At 42.8% G+C, this 17572-nt stretch overlaps 1 pseudogene; it reads right to left on the bottom strand.

Moving 5' to 3' along the window:
- Window positions 1-2372: 2372 nt before the first annotated feature.
- LOC121529765 lies at window positions 2373-5922 on the bottom strand (annotated as a pseudogene).
- Window positions 5923-17572: the final 11650 nt, after the last annotated feature.

Below are 17572 nucleotides of genomic sequence, written 5' to 3'. Positions count from 1 at the left end.
ATATTGCATTTTCCTTTTTTTAGCCCAAATCAGCCCTCACAGCAAAAGCAGTACACTTACTGTAAAAAGTGGGTATAGGGGCTAAAGAGTGTTGGTTGTTGGGCTGCATAAAAGCAGTCATTGTTTTAACCAATGCGTCTTGTTTTGACATAAGTTTAAGAATAGGAGCTACAACAAAAGCGAGGATCTCTGCTATCAAGAAGACGTATACCTGATTTTATGGGCGGAAAAATCCAGTCTTTTGGGCACATCAGAAGCAAAAATGGTCCAAATGAGGAATGTAATACCTCATAGGGCTCGAGAACTTGATTACTATAATTCCCAATTGGTTTGCATTGGAAATCTGGAAACTTCATTTTGGGCCATTTTGAAAATTTACTGATGATGGTACCTTATCAAGAAATGCCAAATTTGGGTCTGAAAATTCCCTTTCCCAAAATCGAAAAACTTTAGTGATAGGGGTGGTTAGTGTCGGTCGTTAGCACGCACGGAAACAGTCCTATTTAACTGTGCCGCGTCTTGTTTGTGAAACTAGAACTAACACCACCATAACAAATATTGCATTTCCGCAACCTTAATCAGCCCTCACAGCAAAGAGCAGTACACCCCGGAAAAGTGGGTATAGGGGGCTTAAAAATGTTGAATTGTTTGGCTGTAAAACAGTCATTGTTTTGCAATACGTCTTGTTTGACAAAGTTAGAGCTAAGAGACACAACAAGGGAATCTTGCTGTCAAGAGGGCAATCTTGATTTTGGGCGGAAAAAAATCAGTCTTTGGGCATAGCAGGAGCAAATGATCCAAAATGAGGAATGTAATACCTCATTGGGAGCTCAGGGGGCGAAGTTGCTCTGATTGGTAGGGAGTAGGGTTTCTGAAACTTGTTTTGGACCATTTGGAAAATTTTATTGATGGTACCTGCTCAAGAAGCTACGAGGTAGGCAAATTGATTTCTCAAAATCGATTTCAGTGATAGAGGGTGGTAAGTTTTTTGCTGCATTGCATGGCCCCTAAATTTTAAGGACAAAGTTCGTTAATTTACATTCAGAATTGATTTTTATTGCATCCTTCCGCTCGCATTCATAATAAATATATATATATGGTAGTTGCAAATATATAAATGTAGCATAATGTGATTTTGCTACAGGAGGTGAGAGGGTGAGGAGATGGAGGAGAGTTAGAGGAGGGTTGAGGGCCGAGGACAGGGGGACAGCGAGGACGAGGACTAATGACGGGAGGAGGTCATAGAGATCAGTGGTCAGGGCAGGAGGATTTATGTACACTTCTCGTGCTCTCCCACTCAATTCTCCCTCTCCCCCTCGCTCGCTCCGCCGAATTGTACATTAAATAAATGGTGAATTTTTCTTTTGATCATTAAATGGGAGGAGATTCACTGATTTCGTCATCAGATTGTGTTACAAAAAATATATTGCCTGGGTAAAATATGCTAAACAACATTTGCTATTTGTAATCTGTAATCCAATATCATCGTTCAATATCAACTATCTAAATATCTATCCATTTTCAGTTTCCATTCCAAGTGAGTGAATTAATATCCCCAAGGAATGAAAGATCCTTTTTCACAAGGGTGTACTGGTCCTTGGATTTTCTAGGCTTTTAGATCTTTATAAAAATATGTCCGAAGTCGTCGAGAACTAGGAAACCAAACGCTCGCCCATATCCATTTCCAACTCCTCGTCGTCGTCACCTTTCTCCTCTTTTTTTTCTCTGCCGTCACGCCTCGTCGTCTGATTCATGTTGGGCTTTCATTCGTCATTCGGTCGAGCCAGAGTCTGGCTAAATGTTTGGGCATTGCGACAGACGCCGCATCCAGGACGAATTCTCCCACCGGTGGGCGGATGCATTATTGCGTGCAGCGGCTCGTCGCTTAACAGCTGTTTGACCTTCGGTCGGCCAGGCGCAACAACTTGACCTGGTGTGGTTAGTCGCTGGAAATCGTCGCAGCGGGTATCACAAGTGCGTTGTTTAAGCAAAAGAACCTACCGAACAGCAGTAGCGGCATTTGTACTCAGAAAGTCGGTTCCATGCTTTGGACACGGCCTGTGCTCTGGCCCTCCGAACCTCCGCCGCAGACCAGCTCTCTGGATCCCACTCGCCAATCTCCGCATCACAAGCGTGCCTCACCGTAGGCGCCTTCTGGCGCGAGCAGACGGCGGTATGGGCATGATCCATCGCCAGCTGGGTCATGACATCCTGCTATCGTGTGTCATACCGCCCTCGTACTGATTCCAGAAATGGAAAAATGAAAAGAATTAAAAATCATAATCTGTTCGCAAGAATTCCTTACCATGAGCCGCTTGACGTCTGTTCAGTCCGTTGATAGGCTCAGGATGTCGCCAACAGGATGCTGGATGTCACTTACGAATGGAGCAAGAGAAGCCAAAGGTGATGCGTGGTCGCTCCAGCGCTTCTCCAGATGCCCGTAATGATAGTGAAACACATGACCCGCACTCCAGCTAAGAGTAAATTAGACAGAGTTCTTCAGTGTCAGACCTGCTCTTACATGTATCAGAAGGAGCACAAGGCACTGCCTCCACAAAACAGATCATGCACATGTCTAGGTCGCATCCTATGATAAGCTTGGGATCCCTCAGTTCTTCTTCTGCCAGTTCATTTCAGCGCGCATGGCACACGTGCTGGTGGGGCGAAGGCACTTTCTCTCGCCGTGCTCCTCACATGGCCGCAGCAAGCGGTCTTTAAGACAAGAGTTGGCGGCGTACTCCTGGCATTGGGCATCTGCACCTGATTGCCAGTCTCAACAGACCAGAGTTACCGGTTGGGCCACAGAACCGATCCACACCACTCCTGGACCCGAAATGATCATTGGCTGTCGCGAAGCCCACCATTACTTTGGGTCTTGGAATCGGCCAAGGCCAGCAGCCAAAAGAGCTGGTTCGGCCACAAGATTCATGCAGCTCCACACGAATGGCCTCTCCTCCTCTTTGCAAACCTATAACAGGAAATGGGTTTTGCTGTATAAGAAAATCCCGAAATATAGAAAATTCTGAGTAACTCACCGTTCGTTTATTGTGGGAGCGTGTCTTCCGGTTCCAATTGCAGGAAAAGCGATCGCGGTCTTACCAGAGATCCACAGGTCTCGCACTGGATGATCGGCGCTGCCAGTTTCTGTGATGCATGGTTGCTCCTGCACAATGGACGCGTATCATGGCTGTGGCCATTGTCTGGATGACAGTTTCTCTACGTGTCGCTCTGGGACACACAGACTGGTAATGCCAGCCACAATGTTGGTCTTGGTGCAGTGCTCAGCGAGCGTAATCTCCTCCAATAAAGATGCCTGATTCAGCCCAGCTACCTTGATCTGACCACTCACCCTGTAGAAGGCAGGAAAAAGATAAAGTAAACTTAAACTTTTCGGTGAAGATTCACTTATGTAAGTCTCTAATGAGACCGATAGCTGCTCTCCACCTGTTTGGTGGTAAGAACCACCGCTGGTTAAGATTTCGTTTTGATTCCTTCCTTGGTGGCACGACCTCAAACTGGAAGGGATCAGGTCCTCGAGCTCACCGGTGGGCGGTCTTGATCTCAGCTACTGCTGAAAGATCAGCGAACTGCAGAGTCTCACAAGGAGCGGGGTCTTTTCCTGCTTTAGCCCTGTGAGGGCAGCTCTATCGATGAGCCTCAGATCAGATCTCGGCGAAGCTGCTGTTTTTACCTTCACCTGCAACTGCAGGACCGCCCAGTACAGCCAGAATATATCCAGCAGCCCCAGGCGACTCATATCAAAATCGCAGCGACTGATGGGCGATACCTCAATCAGCTGGTGGTAATCTGCGCCAGTAACTCTTAAGCGAAGCTCTCGTTATTTCACCAGAAGGGATACGTAACAAGCCGTATGCCCTGTCGCTGCACTCGATCACTGCCAGTGTACAGAAGTCCCAAGAGATCCCTTAGCAAGCCATGTGCTGGGGGAGAATACAGTAGCCACCATTGAGCCAGTGCTGAACATCTGAAACAATAGGTATCAGGCTCGACTTCTTTCGGTGAACTTTCACTGCAGCTGAAGCAGGGGGCTGGCACGGATTGCACCGTTGGGTGGCTGCTTTAGGACATGCCCGTTGACCAGCTCCCAATCCTCCTTGGCCCGCTGCCTCCTTGCAATGGCATGGACAATGTGTGCGATGACCTGCTTCTGCAGATGGAGTTACTACGCGAGAACAAATTCCCACCATGTGCTCCCTAGATCCAGAATCGGCTAACAAGGAGGAAGTGGCTGCTCCTGCGGTGGCCTAGCATGCCGAATCTGGGTAGCGTCGAACCACATTGCTTATCAGTTTGCCAAACACCACAAACCGGTGATCAAGCAGAAACTCTCAAGTTTCCGCCTCACAAAATCCTGCTGGATGCGAGGCATGACTCAAACGCAGATGTTGCTACAGTACTTGTGATCGAGGATCTGAACCTCATGTAGTCCTCCGTTGTGAAATAGTAACTTGTTAGCGTACACGCAATGTATTCTCCGGTCTGAAGCTCAAACGGAAATGCGTGCAGCTATCATCCTCGTCTTGCAGAAATCGAGCAGGCCCTTTTTGGATCACGTCGCCACGGCTTGATTACATTGGTATCGCCCAGCGATTGGCCGGCATAGAAAACCACGTTGAGGACCTTGTTCTAAAGAAGAATACAATTATTATAACATCCAAATCATGAGATCTTCAACCTTATTAAGATAACCTGAATATCTCGACTATTGTGTCGATGGACGAGCAGATAGCGACAGGCGTGAACTTGGTGACAGCTCTAGATGATCTTGCACTTATTGCGATCCTCCCTCGTCGCGCCCAGAAGGTCTCCGTTGAGTTATCGGTCAGGGATTCCGCCATGGCTGGACGCGAGAAACTGTTACCTCAAACATTCCAGCTGGTCTGTGCCATAACCAAAGGGCGAGCTCCTGCTCCTGATCCCTCCCATTGCTGGATCTTGCCTGATTGGCGCTCATCCGCAGTCCAGGGCTTGAGGAGCGTTGAAACGGCCATGGCATCGTTCTGTTCACATTGTACGGACAGTATCTTCGGATGTTGCAAATACCTTGAACTGTGGAGGAACTGGTACCTGACCCGACGGATGCAAAGCACTGAATGGCTACAATTGCAAGAGGTGATCGAGGAGCAAGTGGAAGTAGATCATACTGATTGCAGGAGCACGTGTAGGTTGCGTCGTTAGATGAGGCAGATCTGCCGCTGGTTGGGTGCTGGATGTTCCAGTGCCGGTAACCCTCGCCCTGCCCTCTGGCTGATGACCTCCAGTGGCAGTCCCAGTGGGCTGACAAACCACCACATCAGATCGTGCAGGCACACACCTAGGTGACACTTCTCAGGAGCCAGTTAAGAGCTTGCAGGCATATGATACCTGACAGCTATCCATAGCTTCTTCGCATGGCTGCCCCTAGGTCATATCAGTTCACATTGTTTTGAGTAATGAATACCATGGCAGGACGGGTGAGCAATGGGGTGCCACCTACCATTTGTCAGCCGACTGATCAAACAACGTGGATGAATAAATTTTGCTGGTTCCTTCGCAGCGGCAGTTCCATAACGGACACGCGTAGCAACGGCACGGCACCAGAGCGACGCAGATGATCCGATGGACAAGTGGTAGGGATCCATCATCGCCTTCGCTAGTGATTGTTTCTCCGCCACCATGTAGACGACGGTTGACCCTCCACGGAGCTGCTTACTGATGTTACTGGAGCTGCAGGTGCATCTGTTGCTGCTGGTTGTGTTGCTGTTGCTGATGGTGCTGGCGGGTGGTTATGTTTGGGCCAGTGACGCCCAGCCTTGGCCCATTGAATAATACGATGGAACTTGGATAGTTGCCACCGCCACATGAGGCCTGGACCTCCATAAGCGACTGTAGATCAGGCGCCAAAAGAGGCACAGCGCTCATGGTTATTCGGTTTCGCAGGTTTCATGGGAGATCTCCGAAAGCGGCTGTGGAAGTAAATGTTTAATGATAGAGGTTCAGATAATGTTACTCGCCCTATCGTGGCCATTATCATTAGAGTTTGGGATTAGTCAAGCATTTCCGTAGGTAGTCCTCATCTCAAGCCGTGCCAAGGCCTCTGAGGCAAGCAGAAACACTCTGGAACCAACCAAACGTTACTCAAACGCTGTTGGTGGTCCACCGACAAGCTCTTGGGTACTCGCTACCGACTCCTGGACGAATTTGGAACAATCGAGCCATCCGACTGCATCGACTGGTGCGGCGAGATCAGGTGCCTTAGCTGGTGCTCGATAACCACGGGCATGAGCCACGATGGACCTCTGCTGTGTGGTGATCGCTTGGCATTGGTATTGCTGGAGGTCTTTAAAGGTTGCCAGCTACCCAGATGCAGAACTTGAGCTGGAACAAACCAGCAGTAATGGCGTTCTCCGCATCGTGGTATACACATCAGCATTATTATCAGATTTGGTGGACTTTACTCAAAACGGAGTTAGCTCGTTACCTGCAGGATTAGTATTCAGGATGGACTTATTCTACCAAGTCGGACTCTACTTCATGGTACTGGGACTCCAACTGGCGGGCGCTGTTGTTGGCGCTACGACAGGGGCGGATACCGATCCGGGATCGCACGTGAGCATCTGAAGAGGCTCCCTTGCCTCACCCTGCAGTTCAGCCCATCCTTCACAGAATAGCCAACACAATTATGGCCACCCACCTTGGCTGATTTCCACCAGCCGGATGAACTATCCTCATAATGTTGGTCTATGGCATGGAGCAGGGCCAGTTCTGAAGATTTCACTGGCGCTTCACCATCATCCTTCTTCTTACTTGTTTTCTGCCCCAGATCTTCCCGCCGCGGATCCCTGCTCCGGCATTTGCCATCTTGCCCTCGTTATCAATATCTCGTTGAGATCCCTGACTGGGTGACGATATCGGGTTCTTTGTTGAAGGCACGTCGACTGGACAAATTTGAACGCAACCGGTCAGATCTGTTCCCACAGATAGACGAGACATCTGAAGAGCTGGCAGCAAGACGCTTTACCAATTCAGGCACAGCTTCAGAAAGTCCTCGCCATTCGCGACCTCACGCCGCTAAGCAAATTCTTGCGGTACTTGCTCCCGATGGTGACATTGTACCTCCACGAATTGTCGCTGTTGGGCCACTTCTATTCCAGCAAGCTGCAACTTCCCAGGGATCTCCGACTCGCCGCGATAATGACCTGTGCCTTCACTTTCAATGTGAATTAAGGAATTTAAGAGGCTTCTTTACAAAGCCATGCGGCATCGTGGTTCACCTTCAGTGCCAAAAAAGGAGGTAGCAAAGACCGCCCAGATAACAAAACAGTGGAGGCATACAGCTCGCTTGATTGAACCTGGTGTTCCTCTTGGATGCCATGAGGAATGACAAGTGAATAGTGGTGGCTGGCCTTTGCAGTTCACTCTGCTGCTCCCCCTGACCAATTTATGGTGGTGGTGATCTGCAGAAGACTTAAGGTCATCTTAAATGATGATTTCCGCGAAACCTTGTAACAGCACTCAAATTTGTATGCTTGGGTGGCTGACCAGCATATGCCGTTTGACTATTGATAATTGGATGCCCTCATACTGTGAAGAGCTGAATTCCGGCTCTGCTGGTTGCCGTTGCCACGCTGCGGTCTGACGCCCATGGCCCGTACACCAGTTCCCTTACCGACGCCGGCTGGGGAGGCGAATGAGAGGGGTCAGTGGTTGGGCTCCCTCCAGCATCATAGCACAGACACTGGAACAGCTTGATGGCTCCACCGCCCTGGCCCCAGCTATGGCTGGAGCCTATATGGGCTGTTGAAGTATCAACGGCGGGCGGTGCCTCCTGTTCCAGTTCTGATCTCGGCATCATCGTCCTGCGCCTGCTCCTCCTCCTTTGCACTGCATTCCTCCGCCGAGCTACTCGCTCCGCCGGTCATGCTGGAGGGATACAGAAAAGGGATTCGTGGACTGGTGACCGGCAAAAACGACCTGGCTTCGATTTAGCTGGACTGAGGACTGGACTTGGTCCGGTTCGGTTCAGGACAGCACTGCCCGTTGGACTGGCGGGTGGTGGCTCTTCCTCCTGCCTACTTCCTCCCTTTCGCACCGGGGTTGACCTCTTTGCTCTGGTGACCAGCTGGAGGGCATCCTGGCCAGATGTTGGTTAAGCGCTGCGGGCCACCACGCCTCCGTTGGATACCAGCCCATGGTGCGTGCTCAATGGACTCCGTGAACAGACGCCAGCCAGACACCACATCATCGTTTTCAATCTCGTGATTGAAGATCACTCCATACCACCACCTGTTCGAGCGGCGACGGGATAGGATCAAATCTCGATCGGAACTATGGCGATGCCTGAAAGAGGTGAAACAAATTACACTATGTCATGTCATTCTTATAGTACGATGTATACACCCACCTGATACCGACGCAGTTTACTAGGCTATTGACCTTCGCTGGGCTGCTCACCTCTGAGTTGGCAGGAATTCCCTACGACATCCACGTTAGACCTCCTCCGGCGGAATGCAAAGCTCTGATGATTCGCTTACCCATGAACCAGTAGGCACCCGAACTGGGCGTCATTGGACACTGAAGATTACCATCCTCCATATCCTTGGCGTTGAGGTTCTGTGATCAGGTTTTTCATTTAACGCCATCGTAACTCCTGAATGAAGATAGTTGGTGAAGAGGCTTCTTAAAGTGATGTGAGGGCCATTTCTCAACGGAGGTGGGCTCAGTTGAGACGCAGTGTGCGGCGCCCCATCCCAGGTGTCGCCAAAGGAGCTCTACCATCTAGATTGGACTAAGTTGCAGATACTCAGCCTTCCCAGGAACTCCGGTTTCCAACTCGGTTACGCTTTATTTGAACAGTCCGTGGTATCGCATGATCTCCGCATGAGCTCTGGCTACATCGCAGCCACTGATCTCGTATGGTGACCGTCCTTGAGAGGGCCAACCAACACTGGTAGCTCATCAATCGTCAGCTCACACATCTGGGGAAGATGGTGTAAAAGAAAATAAAATAAGTGACTTATAAACACCTGCCAGCGGGATCTGGGTAGAGACTCGAACAGCAACCAGGCAATAAACAGGCACCAAACGAACCACAGCACTCTTGCTGATAAAGTCATGACGGCGCTCATTCGATTGGGAACTTCAAAACGAGGTGAAAGATTTAAGATTAGGAATATAACTTTTCTTTTCTTTAGATATAATTATATTTTTATTCTATATTCAGAAGTAATGATGAAAGCTAAGAATTCGTTTTTAAGCCTCCTTTGGAAAATGATTCTTGTTCAAGAATCAATTGGATCTTTATGACATATTAGCTAAAATCATCTTTGTTTTCCATTCAACATTTATTCAATAATAATAATTCTAAGTAAACACAAAAGGTACCCACAAATCATAAAAGTAAGCAACATTTTCTTACTGATAAATGCCAGCGAAAATATTTTTATGCAGTCAAATTTCTTTTACCAATTTCTCCCTAATTCGGGGTCAATGCTTAAGGTCACGATAGCGATCGGGTAAATTACGCGCCAAATCCATTTCAATCAATCAGAGGCACAGCATCAAAGATGAGCCGCCAGATGACCTGCGGGGTTGCAGGCGGAAGGAGAGTGGCATAGGAGAGAGGGGCAGAGAGCAAACCAGGCTAGTGGCAGGGGAGTGACGAGGCCGAAGGGTCGAGGGCACATGTGGCACAGCGGGCGGTGCGATATGACCGTGGAGTGAAGAAGGACAGGCACACACATGCCAACGTAACGTGTGAAAATTAAAAGAACGTCAATTAGCACGTTACGTTACGAAATAATCATAATTTTGGAGATGTGGGTGTTGTTGGTTTTATTTAGTTGCAGCAGAATTACTATACGGTAACGCTCATTTCGGTGCAATTATATTTCATAATCATATCTTTATTAATCATATTATAATGCATTTAAACTTAAAAGAGTAGCTTCTGTTGTTTTTTTATACTTTAGCTTAATATTTTTTTTAAATAAAGAAACAAACATTTAATAAACCAACATATTTGCCACTTTACAACTCTGTATTGTTTTTGTTAGAACTAGTTTTAGTGAAAAGTAAAGTGGAGTCTTGATTAGAATACATACCAATATAGAATCATATCAATGGGGCCAACCAAATGTTTGTGATAGAGCAACAAAGGTGATTTAACTCGTGACAATCTTTTTCCTTTAAGGAAATTGGGGATATGGCACCACGGGTCTCAGTTTGGGTACTTTTAGGGAAATTAAATGGAGTGGGTTGGTGGGGGAATCCAAACCAGAAACACACACAAAGCTGCATACACATATTTTATTTGTAAAGCAAACAAAACAATACCGAAAACAATAAATACAAGCAAGTAAAATGGGAGAGATGTCATGGTACAGCGAAAAGGGGAATGTGGCGGAAAGTGGGTTTTCAGTTTTTTCAACGAAAATGATGTCAGGGACGGAGTGCCCCCAGTTCTGTTACTCCACCTCATGGTGGCGACCTGCCACTTCACGGCTTGGGCATGTAAAAAAACAAAACAAAACCGATAATATTAGGAATGGGGGAGGAGAGAGAGAAACAAGGAAATAACTATAACAACAAATTTCCAGCCAATTGTATTACATGTGTGTGTTAACTGAATGTGTATTGCGTGAGAATTTGTGCGTCAGCTTACCTGTGGGAAACACGTTTCACTGCAATTTAACCCCGTTACCCCCACAGACCACGCCCTCCCACCGCTCCATCATTCCAATTCCCTGTCTACACTGAAACTCTAATTTAAGATATTTTGCTAGATTTTGCAGCAGAATATTTGTAAAACTATCACAAGAACTTATAATTCCCAGGTTCTTATTAGAAATGTGCTTTGACAAAACCTTCTTACGTTCTTCTACTCCAGTTTTTCTTACTATAAAAGATTAACATTTGTTGAGTGTAGAGATAGCATAGGCTCTACAGAAGCAAATGGAGCGCAGAGAAAGCAAGTTGCAGGATCCCAACTGGAGTTGCATTCATAAAGAAGGGATAGAGGGTTCTTCTTTTGAGTGTGAAGTAAGCGAAGGGGACAACAGGCAGACGAGTGTGTGTGTGTGCTATTACGTGGCAATGTAATCGTTCATTCATTCATTCAATTCAGTTTTTATCATGCCACAAGCTGTGCAGGAAGGAAATTGATGCTTGTCCGAAGGAGCAAAAACAGCAACAAAATGAAATAGAGGAGATATAGAAAGCATAAGTATTCTAGAGGAAGACCGCTAGATAGATGAACGAGACAAGGCAAACCAAGTACGAACGACTTTCATTATTTATTCTTATCGAAGAAAAACCGTAGCAAAATATATGTTACTATAAAAAGAAAAATGAAATGATATATATTTTTTATAACAAATCAGCTCTATAATGTGAAAATGAATCTAAATTCAAGCAACTTTCAAAAGCTTCAAAATTTCAAAATCTAAATACTCTAATAATATTTCATATACCTAATGACCGATGATGATAGGAGCATTTAATTGATCTAAAGAAATGTAAAGACAGAAAAGTTGGGCTTGAATTCACTTCTCTCGAAGTTGCCTTATTAAGGCAATGCCCAATGACACCCATTTTGTTTCAATCGGGGATGTTTAGAAAAACGAAATTATCACATAGAGATCGGAAACTCAGACAGAAATCACCAGTCAGCGATGTAATAGTGAGCGGTTCGAAATCGGGGGAGAATCGGAGAACCCGTATCTCGGAATTATCATCTGTTGGTCCCCCTCACTCCTGTCTCATATTCTCCACTGCAACTACTTTTCACTTTATATCAAATTAGACATAATTGATTCCACAGTACTTAAGAAATACGTACCAATGGGGGAAATGCCTTTCTAATGGCTGCAATTAAATTTAACCGCTCACCAGTCATTATTTTATAATTCATTAAAAATTACGACAAATTTAAGTACACTTTTTTTCAAAATTAAACATATTATGCTAAATCTGTAACACAGCAATATTTGTAATTATTAATAGTACAAACTAATGATTGTGTTATACGAAACCGGAAAAACCTGCTTATCAATCGTTATGGGCATGATCAATATATAGTAATTATACGTACAATAAGGATGCATAGTTTAACTTCTAGAGCTACTGACAAGTAAAGTCAAAATGATTATCCTCTGCTGGCGGAGGAGTAGGCACAAACACGTTGACTGACAAAAGATAACAATAGGGCGACTTTCGGTGGATTTCATCTACTTGTTATTCTTCTCTGGCTTATAGTCTCCGAACTCGTCTTCTTCTTAGATGGTTATGCACACATATACACATATATATACGTATCTATAGACAATACATGAAATGAAAATAAAGCAATTCCTTCAAATTTAATTTATCAGAAAACTGATCCCGAAGGAAGCCAGAATCAGCTGTGAGGTATTCCAAAAGAAGAGGAGAGTGATTGAACGGAGATATTAGGAGAGGCATACACACTGGGAGAAACTATTCAATTTTTATACGATCGAATATCGCAGCAGATCTTAAGTCTTTTCGGTAATAAAATCAACAGTACGGAGTGTAAATCATGTGACAGGGAACATATCACTCTCTAACTATTTTTGCTCTGCTCGTTGCTGCTGCTGTAATTTAGTTGATATTTCTAGCCAATTTTGTAATTTATTTATTTTCTGTAATTAATTAAGTTGTTGTTTTTAATAGTTATCTTAAATAAATGTTGTTTAGGCAAATTTCAAATATTTTTTAACATATATTTATATGAGTTATTTTTGAACAGTCGAATCTGGCAGCACTGATGACGAGGAGGCACTATTTTCAATTTACATTGGCATGGAATGTGGGCCTGGAACGTGGAACTTGAGTATATGCTGTTCGAGCTGCGAGCTGCTCACTTGTTCGACAGATCGTCAGAGTACGATCAGCAGAGCAACAAGCAAGTTGGGCGTGGAGCAATGTATTTTATTAATTCTTTTTTTGCGTCAAGAAAAGAAACACCGCGACTTTTGTAATCCTTTTTTCTACATTTTTTGTATTGGTTTTTGCTAAGAATGTTCTGTATTGGATGACAGAAGAGACACGCATTAATATGCGTTTTAGTGCATTTATTTAGGGCATAAAGATCACTGATCGTCAAAACGTAAAGAAGATTGAAGTGAAACGAACGAACGAACTTTTTCTTAATATAGTAAATATCATTGCAAAATTAAAACGGTAGCAAAAATCATCACAACAACAAAAGTGAACAGACACTTACAAACCACCATGAACTGGATGGATTCAATAGCTGATCATTATCCGATTTCGATATCATTCCATGATACATCTTCTCAGCCAGGCACACTACGATCAATTACAACTACTCCCAGATCAATACTGGCCCAGACGAGACGGAGGAGGGCTGGACCCATACCAAGGAGGACCTGTGCAACCTGTTTCACCACATAATATCGGAACTATAAAGCCGAGATAAAGGCAGTAGTTTTAGTCCTCGTATGTTCGGTATCACTCGCCATAGCCAATAATAGTACAAAAAAGCGGTTTTTAATATTTTCTTAATTGGTCATCGATTTGGTATCACTTTATGGTACCACGACTTTTCAATCTCCCAGATGTATTATTGTTATAATAAAGAAAAAAAAGCCCTAAAAAAAGCAAGAAAACTTAGTTAAAAGTCTGTTTTCTTCTTAAAGGAAAGCATTACAATCGACCTGGTAACTGTTTAGTTTTTGTCGTCTGAAAAAACATGCCGTGAAAGTGAAACAACAAGAGATCTCACTAAAACGTAAAACTGTTACTGTTGCCACTCCTAAATTGAGTCAACCATGCTTTTCTAATTAGAAAGTTTGAAGCCCTGCCCAATGTGTCTGTTTTTGTGTGTGACATTTTTTTAATCAAATTAAGATTTATGTACAGCAGTTGAAGTAATAAATTTGTTAATAAAGTAGATTGCGTTTGCTGATAAAAGTGTGCAGAAAATGCTATCTCAATGATGGCTTTAACTTTGGGACTTAAAGTATTGGCTCACTTATCAATTATCAATTACCAATTAACACAAATTATAAATAGTTCATCTTTATTTTGTAATGTATTATTAAGTGATGCTTTTATAGTACAAAAATGCTCTCTGTTACACAGGGTGACTAAACACACAAACACTGCTTAAATGCCAGTAAACTTAAATTTACAAAAGAAAATCGGAAAAACAGAAGCTGGATAAGAGGAAGCAAGAGCTGATAAAAAACAAAAAGACGAAAAGACAGACAGTGGCGAGAAAGATAAGTGATGTCCACAAATCAACACAGACTTTGGTTTCTGCTTTTGTTTATTGTAGTAAACAGCTTGCTGGAAAAGTAAAAATTTTGGTATTTCAGCTTTTGTAAGGATATCTAGCAATTAGTTATGATTGTTACCTCAATGCAGTACTGTATTTAAGTAATTATCATTCCCATGTAAAATGAGATAATGACTCAAATTTTGAAAAATATTGACTTCATATTTAATTATGATTTGTGTTGTTATTCATTAGCTCATTTTAAGTTGTTAATTTGGACTTAGTTACTATATATGTATAGTATTATAACTGAAAAACACAATTTCCATTTCCATTAATGGCTAGAATATACTTTGCCTTCGATCTTGGAATTTTGGGGCAAATTATAGTTTTTCCAGACTTGAAAAATTACTTTTCAGTACATTTGATTAATGGCACGTTCAATCGCAATGTAAACAAAAAGCCAGGGCTGCGTGCAAGCCGAGTAGATGGTAAAATTGAAAGAGGCGGCGCGTTGCACCTGCTCTTCTGTCCGCCCCCTATCTGCTGGTTGGCCTTTGCCAGTGGCCCTCCCCGACCAGCCGTTTGGACGGGTTATGTAATGAGTCAGGGTGCGTGTGTGTGTGCTATTTGTTGCTACTCATGAGAGCTCTCTGAAATAAAAAACCAAAAAGAAAAAATGCAGAGGGAGTAGCAAGTTATTAGTGATTGCAGGCTGAATTTATAACCATTTAGCCAGAATCAGTTCTGATGGAATTGATTTCTAGATTTTATATAGGGTGGATGTCTGAATATCAATCTTATGGTTTTGGTTAACTAAAGATTAGGCATGATCTGTTGGATGAATGGTTATCTTGCTGTTTCTTGCCCATACATCAGTAATGGAAAATTATATTCATATTGAAAATATAGCTCATAAGGCGCTATGGAAAATACAAGTGATTGCTATTTACTAAAGTAGTTCCACAGAATGAAGCTTAACTGAATGCAGGAAGCTACTTATAATCATGGATTATATATATATCACTCAATTACTGATAAAAAACTTTTAAGTTTTAGGTATCGAATATATCAAGGTCATTCGATTAGTATTACTATAAAAATACCAAGTGCGGTTCTCTGCTTTTTTACCGCATAAAATTTAGAAACGTTTTCTTTGTTTATTTTTCCCCGCAAGAAATGTTCAAAAAAACCAAATCGATTCACAATTCAAGAACTTAAAGCCATTTCTAAACATAAATCAGTGAAATAATCCAAATGTTCTTGAAATATATATCTTTAAGATATATCTATGTGATTCTCTACCTTTGAGTCAGCAAGGTCTCTTTGAGTTATATAATATCCTTTATAAGTTAATATATCTTCATCAGGGGTCCTTCCTCCAGTGATTTGAATGAACAGCTGCTTTTTATGGATGTGGGTGACACTTTCACCCCAGCCCCAACAGCCCTCCATTTTCCCCTCCCAAGACTTATGTCTTTAACCATTCGAGTGGTGAGTGAGCTTTTCACATGTCGTCATCTTGTGATACAAAAATGCAAATTTCCATTTCATTTTATATCTGCTGTGTGGGCCTGCGGTTCAGTTTTTCAATTCTTTTTCTATGTGTGGACGGACTATCGAAAAAGCGAAGCGAGCAAACAAACTGAAAAACGAGAACTTCGAGCTATAAGAACTGAGAAAACGGAAAGCGATAAGTAGATAACAGATAAACGTGTGGAAATACATTCCACCCATACTTCGAAGAGCGTTTCCACACCTTTGCGAGAAATATGGTTTTGTGATGATAATAAACAAAAAAATGGACACTTTGCTGCCACCTTATTCAAATTGTCAAACAGCTGGAAAACACAGGGAAAAATGTGTGAGAGAACTAATCATTACAAAGTGGTTTAATTATATGGAAGAAACTAGCGCAAAGGTTTTTGGTTGGTTTTTTTTTTAAGAGGAGAAAACCTGAAATTGATTGCCATGTCTGTTTTAAACTAAAACTTTTTCTTATTCCCAATATTAAAACTTTCAGCTTTTTATCTCTCAAAATCATTTGGTCCCAATAACTAAAGTCAAATACACCATACCCACTGAACCAAAAAATATTAAACTTAACCAACTTTTGTTAACCAAAGTTACAACAAATTACACTTTCTTCTAAAATTTAGTTGTTTCCCTTTTTAACATCTCTCTCCAAGTGTACTCTGCAAAGCAAACCAAAAAAGTCTTCCAAAAATTCTCCTCTACCGGGGAGGAAAAGAAATAGACGTTGAGATTAAGGGCGGAGCGGTGGTTGGCCTAAGTGTTTCATTTTAGTGGAATACCACTTCACCAATTCCATTTCAGATGGCTACTTAAGCTTCGCAGGACGAAAATGTGTTATGGCTGTGAGCTGCTAAAGTATCAGTGCCTGATTGGATACCTCCTTCTAGAGAGACGGCAGCAAAACAACAACAAAGTGGAAGAAGAAGAAGAAGCAGAGACACGAAGGGTGTATTGTGGTGAATGCAAAAATGGGAAAAAGCAAACCAAGGTGACATTTTGGGGGGCTCTGGTGATCATTGATGCATTCGTTTATATTATGTCATTCGTTAGTGGTAAACAACTTTCGATTGTATATAAACACACACACACACACACTCACCAAACCCTTTGATAATATGGAAAATTGAAGGCTATATTTACAGTATAGCCAATCATTAATGAAGCATTTACATAATATATATCTGCATATATTTCAAATTTGTGAACTATAAACGAGAATGCAGCAAAGCATAAAAACCATTTATTTATATGTGGTTTCCAAACTAAGCATATATCAAATTTCTACTATTAATGGCTTATTTATGAAAATGTTCAGGATTGATTGATGATTTATGGAATATTTATTTTCTGGGGATTTAGAATCAATATTCTCATAATTTTAATATAGAAATGGAGTAGGAGTATGAAGTAGTATTTATTGTCTTTGAAGGATCGGGCGATGGTTGGTTATATGAGTATTTTGCCTTTACAAATCAGTTTTTATCAATGGTTCTTAGGAATGTTACAAAAATGTTAAAACAACTAGAAAATATATTAAATATAATATTTACAAGCCTTTCCCATTAAGGCCAAAAAAAACTCTGTAGTAAAACCCTCAAATCAGAAAATTCAAATGCAAATCTTCCTTAAAACCCAAGTTTCTATGATAAAAGGAAATAACTTGTTTTCTTTCCCTTTATAAACGGAAAACACACATAGTGGCTAAAGAATAATATTTGGGTATAAATTCTGTATTTCTACCCACAATCTGAAATTTGTGTGAAAGATATCGTGCGA

The sequence above is a fragment of the Drosophila eugracilis genome, unplaced genomic scaffold (assembly GCF_018153835.1).
Source record: "Drosophila eugracilis isolate 14026-0451.02 unplaced genomic scaffold, ASM1815383v1 contig_1858, whole genome shotgun sequence".
In the NCBI taxonomy this organism is placed as follows: Eukaryota; Metazoa; Arthropoda; class Insecta; order Diptera; family Drosophilidae; genus Drosophila; species Drosophila eugracilis.
Note: the sequence above shows the minus strand (reverse complement) of the source record. Positions and strands in the feature narration are given on the sequence as shown.